This window comes from Chamaea fasciata, unplaced genomic scaffold (genome assembly GCF_029207755.1).
Source record: "Chamaea fasciata isolate MVZ Bird 193981 ecotype frontalis unplaced genomic scaffold, bChaFas1.0.hap1 SCAF_10, whole genome shotgun sequence".
Taxonomy (NCBI): domain Eukaryota; kingdom Metazoa; phylum Chordata; class Aves; order Passeriformes; family Sylviidae; genus Chamaea; species Chamaea fasciata.
This window is the reverse complement of record NW_027094095.1, coordinates 15,128,136-15,144,891: the sequence shown is the minus strand read 5'-3', so window position 1 is coordinate 15,144,891 and position 16,756 is coordinate 15,128,136.

The window sequence follows — 16,756 nt, the reverse complement described above, 5'->3', positions numbered from 1 at the left end:
AGTGGTTGAGAGTCAGTTTGTCTGCCTGGTTATGTGTCTACATTTGTAATGATGTAACTCAGCTGTGGCCTTCAGTAGCATTTTCCCTCTTAGAAGGTGGTGATTAACCTTCATAATTAATTACCTATACATAAAATGTAATTGTAGGTGTTCCATACCTTAAGTGAAGCTTTTTTTAAAAAAAAATGAAAAAGGAAAAAATATGTTAAGAATTCTGGAATTGAGACAATAATAAGAGTAGCAGCTGGATATGCAGATGTTCGCAGAGAGTATAACAAGACACGGTAACAGGCAAGTCTTTTAAGAGGGACTGATCTAAGAAAAAAACCCAACGTAATTGCCAGCAGTATAGCTTCACCTCAGTGGTGGCTGGGAGCCAAAGGAAACAATGTTTTGCTTAGAGGAACCTGAGAATTTGTGTCCTTTGCATGTGGACTGTAGCTGCAGGTGTTTTGAAGGCGCTGTCCACATCCAGTGGGGGTGGCAGAAGCCTGACAGCTGGCAGGGCTCAAAGCTGTGCCCTGGTTGTGTTCATTGTGACAGTGAAGGGACACTGCTGGCTTCAAGTTTTAAACCTTTTTTTAAAGCAAAAACCTAAATAAGAGCAAACATGTTTTCTTTGGGAAAAGCTGTTGCAGAATAAAAAAAAAAAGTCTATATAATATTCTTATCATTAGTTATTTCTTGACTGCAAAATTACAGAAATACTAGATTTATGGATTTTTTTAACATGATTGAAAAAAATAATTCATGAACTGGATGTTCTCAATAAAAGGCAATGTTGCACATCAAATTTGCTTTTAATTAAAGGATAGCTTTAAAAGTGGTATCAACAAGTACTAATCATTGCTCTTTTATCCACTGTCACTAAGAATGATGTATAAATGAAAAATTTTTAACACAAGTCAAAACTGCCTGACCACACTTGCCACATTTAAGAGTCCTCTTTGAACAAGATAAATATATTGTTCTCTACTTACTTGTTAAAATTCTCCTTAGCAAAATACAGATACAAAGGTAAAAATTAAACTTCTAGAAAATTATCACAGTGCGTAAGTGCAGATTTGAAATTGAGATCTGCAGAGTCAAGGAAAGTTGTACACATTGCATATCACGGAAATGGCACAGAAAGATATCTATGACGCGTCCTGTTTGATGGTTCTGTGGATCTTGTGTTACTACTGCTTCTTTCTGATGATCTTATTTCTAATGAATACTAGAAAAATGTAAGTACAATAATATATGTCAAATGTAGTGGCTGTTAAAAAAATACCTAATGACTAGATCTTGTTGTGAATATTATCTTTACATGTGCTGTTAATATGTGAAGGTGTAGGAACTGAACTTGTATCAGAGCTTGTAGTAGGCATCAGCAGTTAACTATAGAGCTGTGAGGCATGGAGGGTGGTGCTGGAGGTCTTAGAGGATGCAGGTTCCTTGTAGCTAAACAATATTAACTAGCGTTGCTTCTGCTTACAGCTCTGAACAAGTTAATGGGGTACATTCCCTCAGTGCTCCATGGTGAAGGTGTTTGGTGTTTTTCAAGGAAAATTAATGCACTTTGCTTATCCTTCGTCAATGGTAGTTACAAATAGAACTACTATTTCAAGTAATAGTTGTAAGCCATTGCTTTAATGGTTTGACAAATACCTGGGAGGACAGACTGCAGTATTTCATCTTAGAAAGGACTGAATATTAAATAAATGTAACCTCCCATTGCGTCCTGCTTTAACCTCTTACTGGTTTTGGAAGGTGAATTTAAGAGCTGAAAGCATTTTAGATTAAGTGTTAGGGGAGAGGTTCAGTAAGAATTAGATAGTAGATGAGCACTTTGTGTTCATAACAATCCTTTCCCTCTTTTCCTTATCACTTCAAAAAAATCATTGCAAAATGCAGAATTTAACTTTAGTCAGGTGTACAGCTGGCTTGTACTGATCTTCTAATAGTTATGGGTAATATATTAGTCTATTGATTATTAATAACATTTTTTCTTTTATTTAATGTTTTCCCATACTTCTGACACATTGGACTGAGAATTGGGATTTGCCCATTAGCTCAGAGTGCCGAACTTCTAAATGTCATCCTTGGGGCCGGTACCCCAGACAGAAAATTCTGAAGTCATGATCTATTTTGCTTTAGAAGTTAGAGATAGTGAAGTTGTTGCAAATGTTTAACTCAAGACTTAAACGTAATTAGAACATTTATCTTCTCAAACCAAAAGGAAATGTTTCCTATAAATCCTTTTTATGGAAAAATACTTTTGGTATTAATTGGTCTCAGCTGGAGGTAACAAGGTATTGCCAGTGTGAAATATTTTTGTCCGTTGTGAGAAGTAAAAATGAACGGCTGGTTGTAGAAACTTTTTTTTTTAAACGGCAGTGTTGACCATGGAAATACTTGTCTACATATGGAAAGAGATTTTAGAATAATTTCAAACCATTTTAGTACAAAAACCAGCAAAACAGCTATTGCAATACCAAGCCCTTTAATTATAAAGGGAAAAAGAGAACCATTCGAAGTTGCATGAAATGTCTGTTTTCATTCTATATTTTTTTACAAGAGATATATTGAAAAGATTTGATTATTCAGCTTGTAACTGTTATAGTAGAGAGCAAATCAAAAGGGAGTTTGTCTTTCTAGATAAATTCTGGTTATCAATTATGTCATGCAGACCAATTAAAAATAATTTAAAGTTGTTCAGGTGCCTTTATTGCAATCAGAATTCAATAAGTCGTGAAATAAACTGATAAACCAAGTCAATAAGCAAATGTCTCACACTGAAACTAAATTGCTACTGTCAAAGTCCCTGTTCATTTGCTAAAACCTCTGTTTCTGGTTCCTCTTCTGATACACTGCAACACCTGGCCTGCACCTGTGCCATCTCTTACAGATTAGTTGATTTCCAAAATGCCTTGATAGAAACCAAGGGATTTAGTGAGCAACTAACAAACAACTTTCCCCGTGTCTCTGGGTGAGGTATGCATAGCTATAGGGAAACATGAAGAGTGTCTCCCTGTTGAACTATGCTAGATCAGACAGGTAGCCAGCTTGTTTTGCAGATGGATCAGTAGTCACAACAGCATGATTCTGGTGCCCAGGTGTTCCAGTGGGTTTTTTTTTGGAGTTGAGCCAGAAGACAATCTTTTCTAAGAAAAGGAAGCGATAATGAGTCATTCACAGATGTCTCAAACACAGTTAGAAGCTAAATGTTTTCCTACTGTAACAATAATGACATAATATTAAGAGGTGAAGGCCATCAACTCAGTCAAATGGAATTTAAAAAAGTCTCATACTTTCTTTTTCCTTTCCCTTAAGTATTATTTATTACTTTGCAGTAGCAACCATGATGGGCTAAATGCTTTCTTGCAGCCATAATATCCTGGTCTCAGCAAGGAGTGCATAATTTGACAGATGGATGTTGCTGAGGAAGGAGTGCAGAATGCAGGCAGGGTTTTTCTGATGAGGTGATGAATGTTAGTTAAATTGAAATAGTGAGATCAGGACTGATTTCATATAGCCTGACCTTGCCCATTTGGTGTTTTTTCTTCTTTGTTCTTCTTGTCTGCTTTGTTTCAATGACTTGTTTTCAACACTAAGTGAAAAAGCTGGATGGAGCTGCTCTGTGTGTGTCTTCCAATTAGCTGTGCACAGAGCAGTGGGACTCCAGCAGGGCTGCAGCTGAAGCCTCCACCATGGCAGCAGCCTCTGCACTGCTGTGGAAGATGCAAGTTTTGGGTAGGGAAGCACCTGTTAGGAAAGGGTGGCCTGAATGCTCAGATGCAACTGTTGCCTGCTGCTGCTGTAGTGTCTTCTTGCAGTGAGGTGCTCTGGTGGCAGGGGCATCTTCAGGGGTAGAATTGTCAGAGGTTGCCATGGGAGCATGGCTGGTTTTCAGAGGTACACCAAACAAGCCTGCAAGGGACAAAAAAGAGCACAGTGAAAAAAGGAAGGGAGTCCTCTCAGAACATCTACAATGCCACTTAACAGTGGCAGTAAGAAGCTGTAATGAGAGATGGAGGAAAGGAAAAGCTTGAGTCCTCTCCCACCAGCTTTAAGGCCTATAATGTAAGATGAGGGTATTTGGTGTGAAATGATAACTTTAGAAAACAGACCTGGGGAAAGGAGGGTAGGATGCTGCCAGGCTATATCAGCTTTATAGGAAAGATGGGAGTGACATAAGGGAGTGGTGCTGTACAAGGAAGCATTTTGTAAAGGCACAACAGCTTAAAAAATATGGGAGAAGAGCACATCCACGGAACCACTGTGGGCAGAATTCCTGTGCTCTAATGAAAATTCAGTGCTAAGATTGTGTTACCAGCCTCCCGCTCAGACCTGTAATAGTGCTCAGGAAATGTGAAAGAAGAGTAGAGAAGCTGCAAATTCAATACAGGCAGGAGCAGTGAGACATTTCACCAGGTGCCCTGTAGAGACAGGATTGGTGCCTTATCACAATGGGAAAAAGAGAGGATGCATCCAGATGTGCAAAGTGGCTGCTTCCCAGAACACCTGGTGCATCCAGAAAGGTGTTACTCTGGATGTGCTCCTGAGAGGTGCACTGGAGCTGCTTGGTAATTAGTGACCATCACAAGATCACATTGAGCTCTATAGCTGCAGAGAGCAGAATAAATACACGCAGCATATAGTCATTTGATTTTAAGTATGGGATCTGCAGAACAAGCAGACAGTTGGACAACACACCCTTAAAGAATGAGTCTAAAAGGCCTATAAGCACCCTGATGGCTATTAACAATAGAGTTATTCTAATAAAGTTATCAGAAGCCCCCACATATGTCTCACAGTAAAAAAAGAGAATACCCAATCATCCTCAGGAGCTTACCTACCTAGATAGAAACCTTAGTGGAGGGTACTGTAGCAAAATGGCCAGATGCTAGAAACAGAAAAGCCTGCTCAAATGAGCAGTAAAGTCCTTAAAACATGGCAGGTCAAACACAAACAGGAAATTAAAAATCTCATAAAGAATTAGAAAAGTGCCTTACAAACGATGCTCAAGCTGTTGACAAAAAGCTCCTTAGTATATCAAACCCAGGAAATCAGTGGGACTACTTGACAACAGCAGCGTAACTGGGGGCACTCAGTGGAAAGCCTGGGGCAGAGATGGTCAATGAATTTTGTGTTGGTCTCTGCTGCTGAAGGTGCTGGGAAGAAACAGGGGTTTCTTTTTACATGTATGGTGCTGGTGATTTATTTTTTTTCTTTTTATTGTGTTTTATACTGGTGGTGTTTGTTTTTCAGCAGGTTGGTCAGAGAAAATAAATCAGCCTGGAGAGAGTATCAAGAAGCTGTGCTGCTACTGTCTCCCATCCTTCCAGGAAGCTGGTGGGTTGTAAATGTAAGTCCTGTCCATAAATTTGGTTCAGTAGGGTAACCTGGGAATTACTGACCAGTGTGTCTGATCTCCATACTTAGTGAGCTGGTAGCATCCCTTTCAAAGAATAACCAATGGTACTCTGTCCTGGATCAAGAATAATGTAGCCAGCAGGACCAGGGCAGTGATCACCCCCCCGTACTCGGCACTGGTGAGGCTGTGCCTCGAGTTCTGTGTCCAGTTCTGGGCCCCTCGCTTTAAAAAGAGCATGGAGACACTGGAACCTGTCCAGCAAAGTGCAACAAGGCTTGTGAACCATCTGGAAAACTTGTCTGATGGGAAATGGCTGAGGGTGCTGGGCTTGTTTGGCCTTGAGGAGAGGAGGCTCAGGGGACCTCACCTCTCCCTACAACCACATGCAGGGAGGTTGGAGTGAGGTGAGGACCAGTCTCTTCTGCCAGGCCTGCAGTGAAAGGACCATAGGAAATGGCCTTAAACTGAGATGGGAGATTCAGTTTAGACAAGACAGAATGTGTTTTCACTGTTAGGCTGGTCAGATTGCCCAGGAGGTGGTGGAGTCACCACTCTGGAAGTGTTTAAGGCCCTGGGTAATACAGTTCTGGATCTGCCAGTGGGTGATACAGTTTTTAGTTGTTACAGTGATAATGCTGTTTTGACAGTGAGACTGGATGATCTCAGAACCATAATCATCGGGGTTGGAAGAGAACGTTTAGTTAGCGCAGGTAAGTGGATGGTAGAGAAACTGAATGTACAACTGGTTACACAGTCCTGAAGTCCCTTAGCCTCTGGACAAGGGGACTTTTAGGGGCATTAATGCTATTATTGCCATTTCTTTTTGAGACTTTTGACGTCTGGGAAGGGGAGAAGGCATAAAGTGGGAACGGGTCATCAAAGTAGGTATTTAGTTTGTTTTTTTGTCCTCTGTGAATATGTTGGTTAACTAACAAACGAAGAAGCAAAACACAAATTTGTGCTACTGGACCTGCAAACTTGAGAGAAGTATTCTTCCTACTACTTTCTCCCTTAAATGACTTTTTAAGAAAAACAATCCCAAACACCAGCCGACTTTATTGTAGCTAATTTTTTGTTCTTTTCAGAAATCAAACTGTTGCAAATGAAGGTGATATTTGTGTTGATTCATTGGGACTATGGTGCACAGTCTGCATAAACTTAATTGCAGAAATATTGCTACACAAATACTATTAAATATTGACCACAAATATATGAGTTTGTAGCTAGAAAGTGGGTTTTTCATTTGCTTTTGCTGTAGTAATTTTCTGCCCTTTTCTCCCTTAGGCAGTAGTATGATTTGTTTATAGCATTATATGTGGGTCCCTAACCCACACAACTGAGCAAATAGTTTAAGCAAAATTGACATTAGCAGTTATAATTTTGATACAGAGAATGCTGTTTCTTTTATTAACACAATTATCTGTAAAACTCCTAGGCAAATCATCAACAGTAAGTCTATAGTCTTCTCTAGCTGTTAGAATGTGGCTTTTCTGTGGAAAAATAAATATGAATAGATTGAATTTAGGGTTTTTTTTCAGAGCCTGTATCTGACTGACTTGCCTGATTTTGAAACAAGAGGGTACCCATGGGGCCTGGTTTCTTTATAACTGTGGCTGTATAATTTTTTGTCTTGCATGAGTCTTTTTGCTATGAGATACAAGTCAAAATCATGGCTTTTCTAAAGTGAAATTGAAGTTTTATTTTTGAAAACCAAACTAACCGAAAGCAAAGTATCCTCTGTAATGTTTCAAAGAAAGTTAGCTTTCATTAAATGTTAATTCTCTTAAGAGCTTGTTGAAAAAATACATTATATGGAAAAGTAGGCTAGATACATTCTGAATGCTTATAGGACCTTTCTATTATTTGTCATATTCCAGGTAAGTTCATGTAAAGCCTCTAAAGTTGCACTTTAATTATGGTCAGTAAGAGGCCAAAACTATTTGTTAGCCAGGATAGGCAGTGCTGGGGGGATGCTGTGATGGCTGCATTGCTCTTAGATCTGTCTGGTACCTTTGAGGCTTTTCAAAAGGTACTTTGTAAAACAGAGAGTAAATAGAAAGTATTGAGTGTTAATATGGCCATTTGCCTGGGTGCCCAATAGCCTTCAAGTCATAAAAATGAATAATAGGCTTTGAAAGAAAATAATTAATATCTGTAGGTTCAGAAATTACTCTGTTAATGGATGTTCTCATCAATTAAACTTAATGGTCTGAAAAGTGTTATTGATTGCTTTGATGTTTTATCTAGACACACACACTAAAGGAAAAAAGTGATTTGTTTAATTTTATTTGGTGACTATTTTCATGCCCATCTGTAGTGTGAGGAACACTAAGGGAAAGGTTTATTAATCTTTTTTTCTCTCTGAATCTGTTTGCTCATGTAGTATGGCATGAGTGGGCCTGGCTCCTCTGTGCAGGAGAGACTGAGATCATTTTAGGGACACCTATTTATTCCTTGAACTAGAAACTTTCTTCTGCTGCACAGCTGAGGGAAGCCTGCACTCCTGTTATGTACCATTACAAGTGGTTTATTAAATTAGAGAGCTGTGTGACTTGAAGATGAAGTATTGTGTTATATGTACTTAGTACCCATATGGGTTACTTTGACTTCATTATTTACTTGCTAGACTTGATAATTTTTAAAGAGATACTGGGTAAGTCATGTTCTCTTTCATTACTTCTCTTTTTCTTTTTTTTTTTCTGATTTTGTTAGGTGATCCATTCAGAAAGTGGATTGGGGTAGTGATAGGTAAGGAGATGATGTGGTGTGGCTGCCTCCTGTGTTTAGTTTGCTGTGTTGCTGAGATTGGAGGCAGGAAAAAGCACCAATATTGGTGACTGAAGTTTATTCAGTTCATTTCTTCTGGTCCACAGACCACACCAAGGCTGTTTGTCATCTTGTGCACAGGATTGTAAAGCTACTGGTAGAGTAACTGTGACTAAAGCTACAGGAGGTATTTGTAAGCCAGACTTAAATGTCAAGAGAATTGTGTAGAGACACGTTTGGTAAATAGTTTATCTGTTACTTCATCTGTGGTAAGTTAGTGATTCATCATGTGCCTTTTTCTCACCTTCTACTTTATGCCGTGTCACTGTCTCAAGCTGTTGGTTCCTTCATGGGCTGGAGGAGGCTGGAGGTAGCATTTTGATGTTAAATATTACATTTTTATGAACACTGTTATAATATTTCATCAATTTTAGTTACCTGATTCTTCAATTTCATGTTTTCTCCTGGTTTCTTCTGTTACTGCTGCTTACTTGGCAGAGACAGGAAGAAGGTGACTTTTTCATCTAATTCATGACTTAGAAACTCATTTTGAGAAATAAAAAACATATGCAACTGATTTCTGGGGTTAACTGTCTAGCCTTGACAACTGTCTGTCTCTTTCAGGAAATGCTTAATGGGATTAAAATCATGTGACTGAGACTTTTTTTTTAAAAAATTATCTGTCTTTGGGAATATAGAAGAGAAAGTTAGGAATATAGATTAATTTGGCTGCCTCTTTATTAGTGCATTTGAGAAGTCCTTGACAAAGCTTTCTCCTATATCTATTTAGAGATTGGGTTATTTGGGGTAGAGGCTCTGATAAATGATGACTTGTGTTGGATATGTGCTCCTGTTACATCATCCCTGCCAGAATTGAATTTCTAGGTATTTCCCCACCATCAACTTCCCTGTACTTGTCTGTCTGGTATAAAAATCTCTTCCATCTCCTGTCAAGACACCAAAGTTGAAAAATTGAAACCCCAAGTCTGCTCTGCTGTGACCACAGAGAGGCAGCTGATAAACTAAGTCAGAGCATGCTCAAGTTCTCCCTGCCAGGAGGTGCAAGAAACACTGAGTGACATCCACTCTGTAATTTCTGGCATTTCTCCTTCCTGAATGCAAGGCTGCCTGGCACCATCACTTCCTTTTGAACTATGATGCTGTGCTCTTGTGGTTGTGAATAGTGCCTAGCCCCTGCTCAGTCTTTGTAAGGAGCTGCTTTAAAATCAATACCTTGTTTGTTGCATTCATCTTTGACTACAGTAGTGACCTTGGTTATACCCACAGTTTGTTACAGTATATTTTCAAAAATCTTTGATCTCCTTTGGTGCATCTGTTGGAGGAACACTAATCTGCAGACTCATGTGTAAGATATATCAGTTGGCAGCTGAGATATGAAGCCAAGACTATGCTAGCTTGTTCTTATAGTTCAGAGTTAATTGATTATCCTGGAGATGTTACAGCCTGGAAAGACTTAATTGAGTGGCAGTAACCATAGCCAATGTGTGTCCTTATGCCTTTTGCCCTTGCTCCCTTCCCCAAAATATGCTTGATACTGACTTCTCTTTTCTAGCCTGCTGCTCTGGAGGCAGGCTTTGTTGGGTTTATTCTGCTGCGATGAGATTAAAAATAATACCAAGGGTTTTTTTTACATCAGAGTGGAGGTGGCAGAGCTGGGGAAATGGACTGTGCTTCGCTATCCCTTAATGTAAACCAAAAAGGGTTTACTCTTTTCATAGAAATGGACAAACAATCAAAACTTTAAACCTTGGAAGCAACATACAGATAAATTGTTGTTTACATGCAGGCTATTGGGAAAAGAAAGGGAGAAAGGTTATGAGTAAACATCTGTGTATGTCTTTTGCTCAGTCTTAAATTTGGCAATGAGCTGAGCAGATAAGAGTTCATTTTGCTGCAGCTGGCAAAGGTTGGTGTATCATGTATAGAGCGTATACACAGAAAATGAAATGATACCATGCTTCTCTATTAATGAGTACCATTTTGTGGTATGAGAAACAGTGTCTATACATTTTATGGTAATGAGATGATTAAAATCTGTGTTAAAGTTGTATTCTGAAATTCACTTCAAAAGTACTTGCAATTAACTTAGGAAAAAGTAAAATTCACTTCTGGAAAGATAATGAGACACTTTGCATTAAAATATGCATCGATCATGGTTAACTTCCTGTGCTTTAAGAAGTTAAGAAATTAGAATGCTAAGATTTGCACAAACTTGCTCTTGTTATATAGGGTTAAATCTTATTAAAGAGTGGAAGGGTTTGTACTGCTTTGGTTATTGCTGCAGTTTTTTTCTAAGAATTTTCAGTACACACCTTGTGCTAGTTATGGATCTGTGAGCCCAGATGAGAAGGCAGAATATGATCACCTCTGTTGTGGATGGTAAGTATAAATGGCTTACAGCTACTTCCCCTGGTCACTAAGAACCAAACACAAAATATTTAAACATTCCTAAACATTTTTTAAGAGTCATCCATGTTTAATGTGAAGGTACAGAACTCCCTTGTCCCTATGAAATAATAATTGCCTGGCCATTGGTGGAATGAAATGGGTGTTAAGAAGTCATGTAAAAATGAAATAACAGGAAGAATCGTGCTAATTAGAATAGGTGAAGTTTATCGATATCCATTTATTTAGTGGAATTAAGTAGTCTTGTCTTCTCTTTAGATTGGTTAATAGTCCCATGTGTATGAGACTCCTAATCTTTTTATTGTGGTTTATTTAATTTCTTCTATTAACCTTCTGAACTTTGCTGTACAGATGAAGGGTATGGAGCTGTAATGCCTACTGTTTTTGCTATATGTTAAGCAGTGGCAATGTATTTAGATGATACACTCTTTTTTCTTTGCAGTACTACAGGAAAAGTCTTTGATCTTCCAGGAATTGTTTTCTGTCAGTAGTTAAGTGTCTTTTGTGTCTGGGTGTTCACTTTTATTTGGATACATTTAGTCAGAAATAAAACCGTGAACAAATTACTGGAATTTAATCTTTGCAGATGTCTTTTCAGTCTTTGAATATTGTTCTAAAACCATCTGGTACACTACAATTCACATTTATGAGGTTGCTTTAGCCTGAGTATTTTCTGTTAGGACTATCTCTGAAGCAGACAGTAGTCTTGAAGATGATCTTGTTGTAACTCTTTGCACTGCACCATTGACTATTTGGAGCGTAGACCCTAAGGCTCACACTGATGATTTTAACTCCTATTACACTATTGATTCCAGAAATCCAATGAAACTGCATCATACAGTTTTTTCCTAACTGTTTCCATCTATTATAATAACCATATTTGTAAACAAACCTTCATGATGGAGCAGATATTTTTTCCTGAGAGTCTCTCCTATTCAGAAGTCTGAATCAAAACCAGCTTGTCATATTGACTAAGAGATAAATTTGATGTTGCCTGGTCCATCTCCCTATACAGACACATTTTGACACAGTGTATTTGAGTGCTAATAATAACATTAGAAGATGTTGGAAAGAGATCTAATTTGGCATGCAGGAGTGACTTCGCTGTCATCTCCTATTTTCTGCACAATTGACAGCAGATACTTGGGGCTGAATTTTTCTTTCAGGTCAGATTTTCAAGGCATGAGGCTGTCTGTTAGAAACAGATAAGACCAAAACCAATACGGAAGTACTTGTTGGAAGTGTCAGCAGTGCTGAGGATTTAAAAAGGGTGCTTCAGTCTCCTGTTTATGACATGACAAAACAACATATATTTCACTAGCAATAAAATCCAGCCAACAACCTCATGCCAGTTTTTAAAATTTCCCACTGGGAAAATTTTGTAACAGTAGTCTTATCTGGGAAGAATAATTTTATTTTTCAACTACTATATCTATTTTGTCACACTCTCTAGCTAGTACAGTTAAATTATTTTTAAAGAAATCAAATTAGGTATAAATGCCCTCACGATCCAAAATGCTTTCAAGCTTTCACTGTCAGACAAAGATTTATGTCTGTACCACATTTTTAGTGTGCAAGACAATCAAAAGTTGTATGAGAACATTTTCTGAGGTAAAAACAAAACAATATGCTTCCAAATATTTCCATAGATATTTCATACGCTGTTGGTTCTCAAACAGCTCATTTCATATCCCACCTCTTCCTTTCAGCAAAAACAGCTGGACTACTTATACATTTCTGTTGGTGAATGTTACTATCTAAACTAACCTGGTAAAACTTCCCTCAAAGAGCAGGTGTAAAGAACAACTCCTACCCAGTCTGCTCCTCTGCAGCCACGCCAAGAGCTGCAGTGAAGCCCTGTGCTGGAACCATGGGGCTTCCTTTTCTGGAGCTTGTGAGTGGTGAGGATACCAGGCCTTTTCCAGCCTCTCATCTAATCTCCATTCCTGATTACCAGGATCTCCTTCTTGTTGATGTTCTTTGCCTTCCCTTTCCAGTGCAGGTTGAACTTCCTGAAATCACAGCATCAAGCCTGACTGCAGTGAGTTTTATAATGAAAGGTTTTATTTATCCTTGTGTGCAGAGGAAGGGTGAGCTAGAGTGAACATTTTTGAAATTAGTTTTTCTAATGACATTAAAGTGTTGTATAAAAAAAGCCCAGATGCTGTTGTAACAAAACCCCCCGGTACGCCTGGCCTTGTCTGTCTCTGTCTTGAATAGATAATATCTAAAAACCAGCAAAGAATGTTTCAAGAGTATAGGATTGCTTCTCTGGTACATGTTACGAGATTCCCCCAACAAAGACTGTGGGAGGGTCTTATAACTTGCTCAGGACTTTCTCAGCCAGAAGGACATCTTTACATGTAACAGCCTTTTGACAAATTTTCTCCAGACTTCCCCAAATTAGATAAATCTTTATCACCGAATTCCCCTAGCAGATAGTTCCCTCAGTTTAGTGATTCAGTGGATTAAGTGACATCTCTTGATATTACCAGTTTTTCTTTCTGACCCTTGTTCTTGTGCTGGAAGAGATGGTGAGCAGTGATTTCCCTCCCACTGTCTCTGTCCCCTGCCTTTGAATACATGTCTGTCATCACTGTTGTCTTTGCTCTGGCTGAGGCATTGTGGTCTATCTCATCACATTGCAGACAGAATTTGTTTCCCACCTTTTATCTTTCCTCTTATACCTTCTAGCTGAAGCACATGGCAAAGTGGAAATACACAAAAGAATTCAAGCAGCAAATGTTACATTTTTGTACAGATGTGCTAAGATATTAGCTTTTCTGTTCTCTGCTCCTTTTCTAATAATTTCTAATACGGCTTTTTGATGGCTACAGAAATTTTGGAATAGTCCTGAAATTTTGACAATTCAGTTATTCCGAATAACCCCAAAGCCTTTATTCTGATCAGCCCGGACAACATCTATATATATGGAAAATCCTTTTCCTCTTCCTACATCTCTTGTTCCATATGTATCACTTGATTTTTTTTTTTTTTTTAAATTTAATCTGGTTGTATCTAGCTCCCAGTTACTTAGTTTTTAAGTTTCCGTTGCAGTGTTTTATTGTTTCTAAGTTTTTGGGGTTTGTAAGGAAAGGAGTATTTCCAGTAAGTGCATTCACATCCCTATTCATTCTATTTCTCGACTGCTTAGGAAATTTTTGTTTCATAAGCTTGCGCACAGATCCCTGAAAAAGCCCATGTGAAAGCAACCTTTAAATTGTGCTTCATGCTTGAAACCAAAGCAGCAGCACCTGTTTGTTCACCTCTGTCATGTACCTCCTAAAAAGGTGGCTTATAAATCAGATTCGCAGCATTAGCAGAATTCGGAGGAGGCATGTGTTTAACTTGCACTGGGATGCCAGGTAGAAACTTTGCCCTGACGTATGAGGACAGAACCCTGCAGGAAGACACTTGGAGTGTGAGTTTCCACACTGAAAAACCAGATTCATGCTCTGGCAATATGACAAGAGGTCTCTCAGCTGAAGTACATTATTTGATTTGGTGTAAGAGATTAATTTCACAACTCGGTCTCATGACTGCAATCTGAAGAGTGACCAGTTGTGCAGTGGGTCAGATGCTGTTGATGTTGGTTCAGTCTCTTAGTTGGAGAATTCATTGTGTGAAAATGGATCTTTGTTCTCTGGAAAAATATACTTCTCTGAATTCTCCTATCCTGACTAATTGCTCTACTTAATTTTAATAGTTTATTATCCATCTCAATTCTTCATTAAAATCTGTAATGAAAATGCTCAAAAGGAATTCTGAAAGATTTGGAGTATAATAATATTTTCACCACATGTTTGCTAGTGCATTCCCTAAAATACAAGAATTTATTTATTTATTTATTTAGTTTTAATTGGAGTGGAGAAGGAGTGGGAATGTATGAGAACTATAGTTTAATCTAATGAACAGCTTTGCTTCTCAGTTCTTTCCCTGCCAGATCAGGCTTTGAAAAATAGAAAAACTATTTTGAGATTTTAATAAACAATCCAGGAAATTGGAAGTTTTCATTTTGACAGTTTCAAGATGAAGTGCTGTAACTTTTATATCAAAAATAATTTTTCATCTTTAAGCATCTTTTTAAAAGAGGCAGAAAGCAATTTCATGTGGAGGTGACTGATCTTGATCATGGGTGATGTCATGTCCTGCTGGATTAACAGTGTAGGGAAAGTAACTTGGCTGCTGCTGAAGATACATTTGCTCTGTGAAAAGTAGAAATTTTCTGGTTTGGGGTTGTAATGAAATGTGTTTCATATTTATCTGAGAGTAGTAAGGAAATAAGAGGAGAAATTTTATATGGAGTTTAACAGTATTTGGGTTATCTGTTCTGTAAGTTGCTGATCACATAAGGAGTGGAGCATCTTCCCCAGCAGGAAGGAGGGGAATACTTGCCCCTCTGTGCTGGTCAGTAGACCTCAGCCCCAGATTAGAGTAAATCTGATGATGGTTTTTAAATATTAGACCTGAATCTGAATTATCCATAGTACGCCTAATTATTTTTAGGTAACATCTCTAGGTAACAGTGTTTTGAGTTTTCTTTCCAAATAAAGCTTTTTTGTAATGAATTGCGAACAAGTGACACCATGGGTAGTTGTGGATATAAAACTAGCTACAAGAGCAATTCCCTATATGAATATCTAGTGAAATAGAAAATAGACAGGAAATATGTATTTACCCCTTAGTGGTGAAATGCATTATGGGGACACCAAAGTGAGTTTTTTACTAGGCCAGTATTTTGAGCTGGTAAGTAATTATCGTCTACTAAAATGGCACCAATAGATCAAGGATCAAAAATCTAATGCCACACTGAGATATCATCATACAACCCTATAAATTTCAAGTATATTATTAGGGTAGAAAGCAAGTATATTATTAGGGCAGAAAGCATGAGCATGTTGAATATTTTTTCATTTGATGATAAGGATAAAAATAGTTTAGGAATAATTTTTTCATAAACACAGAGTATTTGATCAGGCTATGTGATGCAGGAATAGTTAAAACGAAGTGCATATGGGGTATGGTGAAGATGAGATAATAAATTATGTGAATTATTCTTTTAGTTTATTTTTGTTTGTAATAAAACTTCATTTACTTTACAGGTGTTTTTTGCTACTGTTACCTTGCTTGTAGAAAATGTTGCACCGTGCTGTATAGGGCAAGTAGCATCCTAGCCAATGATCAGGCTTGCAGTAAAATAAAATTTTGTAACTATTCACAGGACTGTGGTGAGCTGAGGCTACCCGGTGTGTTCAGGCTGGTCTCAGTCAAGCTCCCAGAGTCTGCAGGAAGAACAGTCAGCTCCAAATCCTTGTTATTATTCAGCATGCTGAACAACAACCTCTGAATTTCCCAGGCTGGTTGAAAGTGGCTTGTGCTGTGGCTGGGAGCTGCCTTGCCTTCAGCTGAGCATCCCACCTGGCCTCCCCTGTTCCTCACCTGTGCCTCTGAATTAGCATCACTCTTCCACTGTTGATACTCACAAAGTGACCTGGTCTCTCTCCTCCTTCCTGGGTTGCCTCTTACCAGCTAAACAGCTGAGCTTAACAGCAGGGGATGGTGCCAGTGCTCCACAGCTAATGTCTGCCATGGATCTTGGTCAAGGTTAGTCTTCTGCCTGTCACTGGAGCAGTGGCCTTGTTAAGTGGAAGGAGTGCATTGTTACAGATCCTTGCTTTTAACTGTGGTTCCCTTTCCCCCTTTTTCCCCATTTCCTCTTTTGTTTTGTTTCCCCTTGCCCTCCATTTCTGTGAGTAGTCAAAACCAATATCACATCCCATGTTTAACTAGCTGTGTGGAAATGTATTTTACAGTTGAGTATTTCTGCTTGAAAACATCTCTTCTGCTTTCTCTGCAGTTAAACTAGAAAAATTTCTTAGTGTGTGTGAAGCATGAGTCCAGATGAGTTAAGCAGATTTTATTTTGTTTTATATTCTGTTCACTGTGTGATCAATCCTGTGTTTAAGGTGCTTGTGCAGTATCTTAGATTTCCTCAAGGAATATGAAACATTCATCTCTTTCCAAGCATGGTGTTGGAGGACATGCTTTTTGTAATAAAATGTGTTTGGTTTAATCTCAGTGGTCCTTAAAGCCCTTTAGGTTGCTGCTAGGTTGCAGCACCCAGGGAAGAGAAGGCTGCAGGAAGAGAAAGATGACCCAAAGAATTTTTTGGGAAAGTTATTCTCAAACTGAGGGACATGTTGG